The sequence below is a fragment of the Lepisma saccharinum genome, unplaced genomic scaffold (assembly GCF_977018435.1).
Source record: "Lepisma saccharinum unplaced genomic scaffold, izLepSacc3.1 HAP1_SCAFFOLD_335, whole genome shotgun sequence".
Taxonomy (NCBI): domain Eukaryota; kingdom Metazoa; phylum Arthropoda; class Insecta; order Zygentoma; family Lepismatidae; genus Lepisma; species Lepisma saccharinum.
The window spans coordinates 177,145-183,144 of NW_028143060.1; positions in this window are offsets into that span (position 1 = coordinate 177,145).

The window sequence follows — 6,000 nt, forward strand, 5'->3', positions numbered from 1 at the left end:
AAAGGCATCATAGGTTTTGATTTTAATAAAATATTAGATGGTATGTCATAGCACTCATTTTCTATTCTATGTGCGAATTCTTTGATAGTATCTGGTCCCATATATAAGTGTGGTTCACTTGCAACACCATCCCGTATAACTATATAACAAAAACTAGAAGGTTCATATAATTGGAGTGATGTACTTGAAGATTCATCAGGATCTGGGCTGCAGAATGCAAGGGGTTTGAGGTTTGATTCAAAATCACGAACTATATATGCTGGGTGTTCCAAGAAGGCTTAAAATTTTTGGAATTTGGCATTTTCATTTGGCTGAGGCATAACCATATGAACAGGTTTATGGTTCCCACAATATTTTAAATGTTCAACTATTTTTTTTTTAGCAATTTCTACATTTTTTCACGAACCCCATTTACAATTTTTTTACCATCAAATACAGTTAAACATCTTCGGCACAACTTGTATATTGTATTAGCTTTGTCTAGTTGTTTTCTTACTAAAGCTTCAAGATTGCGTATTAGAATGTAATGGTATGTGCCATCCCCTTCAATTAAAAGCAAATCAATCGGAATAGCAAAATCATCATCAATTGTACTAATTCTGAGAGGTTCTATGAAGCAATTCCCAGCACCAGTAGAACAAATAAATACATTAATAGATAATGGTTTACCATTGATATCTCTGGCCTTTTTTTCAAATTTATCAATATTCTGAACAGACAACAGACATTGGATATTCTAAGCCCTCCATTGCGTCATTAAAATCATGTTCATGTTGTTTATAATAACTTATTCTTTCTGGATTATTTAAAACTGGAAACAAAGCAGCTAAAATACACCACAAGAAACATTTCTCATCATTATTTTCTATGTTAAAAACGGCTTTAATATTGGCAGGTAATGGCAGATATGTAGAAACTTGTAGCGGGTTAATTTTAGAAATATTAATATATAACTTGTGTGGAGTTCCCCATAAACTCCATCCTGATTCTTTAGCAGCAAACTCAGAATGTTTAATATTCAATTGCTCTATCAACCTGCTTATTATTTTGTCTAAATTTGTATTTGAAAATACAGCTACAGTTTCTGTTATGTGGGGCTGTGTAAATTTTGTGCCATTTGGTTTCTTATATTGTGTAAATAATTTGAAAGATAATTTATAAGAGCTATTTTGTTTATTTAGAATAGCTTGCATATCAGGATTTATATTGTTTAAAAAATTCTTAATATCACATTTTGGCTCTGATATAAAACGGTAATCTTTTAGTTGGTTATTAAAACTGCTATGAATAAGTGCATAGATAGCGTGGCTTCTTTGCTGATCTAGTATTATTAGATGTTTCAAGTTTCCTTTTTAGACCAGATGAAGATGTAGATGGTTGTACATAACAAGTATTTTTATGTTTATATATGAAATATTCTGTTATATTATCTATGGCATTTTGGGTATATTTTTGTAAGTGTTCTATATTTGTCTGGATTACAATTCTTTTGGAGCCTAGCCTAATTAGGGCTAGATATATTTTTATTGCATTGATTACAATATTTTTGATTTGGCATTTTTTTATTAATTTATTATATAAGATTTCTTGAATTAAAACTTTATACTTAATATAAAATATTAATTGCGTTTAATAATGTGCTTTGTATACTTAATATGTTAATATTTTTTATTATTAGTTTATTATATAAGATTTCTTGGGGTTTAAATTAAAACTCTATACTTAATATAAAATATCATTTGGGTTTAGCAATATGCTTTGTGTACTTAGTGTATATATTTAGTGTGTGAGTATTTTTTATCCTAGGTTTAATATATACAATTTCTTGGGGTTCAAATCAAAATTCTATACTTAATAAATGACAGGTTGTAAAAACGAATAGCCTACACGCACGAAGATAGAATAAGTATTGATACACAAAAGCAGTGACCTACAGAATCACTAACCTACCACATTTGCATGTCTGCACGGGGGCATAGAAAGGCAATGACCTAATAGCGTGTGTTATGTATCGATCTTGTATATCGCTGTAAGTCCAGCAGAGGAACCCAGAAAATAAAAATACATACGCGAAACCAAACTGAGAAAACCCAAAAAATAAAAATACCCACGCGCTGTATAAGCCCGGCAAATCCAGGTTCTATCCCCCGCAATGTGGGTTCCTCTGCCGATCCAGCAAAGGTGAGAAATCAGCGATGTGCTCTGACTTATATAGATGTATAAAATCAATAGAAATCTTGCTTAATTAAACCAATCAGAAAACACCACATCAGCACATTATGTCATAACCAACCAATCAGAAAACACAGCATGATGCAATAAAAATAGACCAGAAATAGACCAAAAGTAAATTTGTGTGTATGTGTGTGTGTGTGTGTGTGTGTGTATGTGTGTGTGTAGTTAATAAGATTATATTACAGTGTACTACTGTGTAATCAAAAAGCTCTTATAAGCTTATTACATTAGTTTTAACTGAATCCAAAACAGTGTCGAGAAAAACATATTTTTAACAAACTTATAAATAACAATCTGACAGATACAGGTGTAGCCAAATCAATCTAAGAGGGGGGTCATCCTTACTCAAAAACTTTTCTTTTACAAAAATCTTAAATTTGATAGAGGAAGACACTTGAGCAATAAACTTTTATAGGCATTTTGACATAATTTTAGTACAGGCAAGACCTCATCCTTTCTCGCCCCAGTAATAGGTACTTTTACACTACTATCGTGGAAGAAAAAGAAGAAGTATATTATACAATCTGGAGGCTTTTTACCATATCTCATTGGACCGTTAATTAGCGGGATTTTTTCCCAGTCGTTTTAATTGATGGAGCATGCAAACAAGATGATCCTGGTGCCACAGGATACATTCCGGAAAATACATCATCAACAACAACAGAATTTTATACCGCTTTCCAATTTGGATGCAGAAATGAGTAAAATTTTGCACCAAAAAAAAGTATCTGATGAAGAAAAATGGATTATGTATCAGCAAGTTCTAAGTAGATATCTTCATTTTGTACAAAAATTAAATTCTCCTATGGAAATTCCCATAATATCTAAAGAAAAGCATCATAATCAAAATGACGAGAAGGATATAAATCAAGAATTGGAGCATGGTTGTGTACTTTCGGACCCAATTTACGATGAAATATTGGCGACCATCCCTAAAAAGTTTCATTCAAAAGCCGACATATTGTATCGCCGTCTGAAAACAAGTAGTAATATTCAATGGAATTCTCAAGGAGAGTAATATTGTAGATCTTATCAGTGATGTTGTCAGAAATCGACAAAATAGTAATCCTGGAGGATATGAATATTTCTCTAAATTTCTAGCCAATGTTAATATTTCTCAGGAGCTTATTGTTAATTCCCGACGGTGGGAATTAAAAGAAAAATTGAAAACTGATTCATGTAAATAAGTAGGGGAAAACAAAAATGTTGAAACCAATTGGCTAAAGTATTAATAACGCTCGCACTTCCTGTTCATATTATTAGTGAACTATGGATTCCACTTTGAGGAACATCTGTTACAGCATCTCCAACCCTGCGGGGTATTCAACTGTCAATAGGTTATGGGAAGCAACAGGAAAAAAATATTCCAAAAAGAAAATTGAAGAATAGTTACAAGGACAAGAAACATACACATTACATAAGCTATTGAGAATAAAATTTTCTCGAAATCGTTAAATTATTAACAATATTGATGACTTATGGCAGGCAGATCTTGTTGATTTGAAAAGTATTAGTTCCTAAAATGAGAATTACAAGTATATGTTGACTGTTATCGATGCATTATCGAAATATGCATGGACAGTGCCTTTGCTCAACAAAACAGGTACCAACATAATGGAAGCATTCAGAGTTATTCTTCAACAATCAAAGGGAAGAAAACATATTGCTATTCAAACAGATAAAGGAAAAGAATTTCTCAATTATTTAGATCAATTTTTTTCAGAATTAATAACATTCATCATTTTACCTCTAAGAAGAACCCTGATGTCAAAGCTAGTATTATTGAAAAATTCAACAGAACACTAAAGGAAAATATGTGAATTTATTTCACAGCAAAACAGTCATATTGCTACATTAACCAGTTACCAAAAATGTTAAGTGCGTATAACAGTGCCAAACATGGAAGTATTAAAATGGCACCAAAAAATGTAAAACCAAATAATATTTTAGAAGTATGGGAAAATCTGCGCAGTAGCACCTCAAGAGCATCTTCAACTTCAAAAGAAAATAGGAATTCTCTACAGAAAGGAGATTTTGTCAGGATTGCTAGGGAAGTATTGTCATTTGAAAAAGAATACATAGGAAAATGGTCGGATGAAATTTTTAAATTATCTCTATCATATCACGTACCCCTACTGTTTACAAGATTGAAGATTTAAATAAGAACAGTATTTATGGAACATTCTACCGACAAGAACTTCAGAAAGTACATCTACCGGAAGAATTTAAAATAGATAAAATAATAGATACAAGAGGAAAGGGTAGCAGAAAAGAGGTGTTCGTTAAGTGGAGAGGATATCCATCCACTTTTAGTTGTTGGATCCCGTTCTCTAGTCTTAAAAATATAACGTCTTCTTTTTACATAACACTACCCAGTAATAGTTCTATGAACTTATTTCCAGACAATACATTATCAAATTTTATAACAAAACTTCCAAAGCAGATAGAACTTCAAGGATCCTGGGAAGTTGCTGCTGCCGAAATTCATTACCCTAATTTTATGTACAACATAACAGAAAGGCAGAATATAATCTACTATCATATTAGTCCAGATACTGCTGATTGGAAAAAGTTAACCCTTTCAGGTACATGGGACATATGGGTCCCATGTCTTATTTTATCCTTATTCTTCATATGATAGGGGTTACATGGACGCAAATATTATTATCGTTTCTTCCTAGATATATATTATTAGTTTCAAGTTTTTTTTGTCGGCAACACGTATTATTTATAATGTTTTAGAACCATCTAAATGTTGCAAGTATATAGCCCTGCATTTTGGATTATGTTTCGTAAAATATCTTGCAATTGTTTTCTAATTCACAAATACAATTCTGGTATTTGTAATTATTAATGTTTGTACAACATATATTGATGAGTTTCTGATTACCTGCAGTGCACCTGAAAGAACTACAGGCTCAGAAAATGATTGGGACATATATGTCCCTATGTACCACAAAGGTAACTTTCTGCATGTTTGTAGGTAATTCTACAAATTCGAAAAAACAACATTTCTTTGTAAAGAAAAGTTTTGAATTGTATCTACATAAAATATATATTGCGTATATGTGTGTGTGTAATAAAATGTTATATTCTTAACGTATTTTTATATTATATTGTCTCAGGAAGATATCAAAGCAACGTGAATTTCTTGTTTCGGTCAAGAAATCGTGCAAGTTTCACAAGCTGAAGACTATGACAATGAAGATAATCTCCTTCTAGATGAAGAGGATCAATTATTTTTAATAGAAGACATTGTTGCGGGAGAAACTAATGTCATCATAGACGATCCTGAACCTGCAGTTACTTGTTCAAGAGAGGGATTGACAGTTTCGGACATCAAGCTGAATTATATGGTCCTCATGGAGCTGTTAAAAACCCTGAGTCACATAGTGCTTTCAGTGTTCCAGATTTTAAGCGGAATAGAAGTTACAAGCCAAGGAAATTTAGTATTAATGAAAATTTTGATTATGGGAAAGTTCTTGTTTTCAATGTAGAAGAAAGTGGTTGTCCCAAAACCAATTAAAATTTTCAATTCCGTTATGAATTTCAATGAGCTAATCAAATTGATAGTCGAGGAAACTTGTCGATATGCTCAGCAAAACGGGATGGTTTTTTATATAAACAGTGCAGAAATGAAAGCCTTCTTAGGTATGAATGTAATAATGAGTTACCATGTTCTACCTACCATTACAAGTTATTGGTCAACGGAACCTGATCTAAATGTTCCTTACATTTCACAAATAATGCCTTTACATCGTTTTG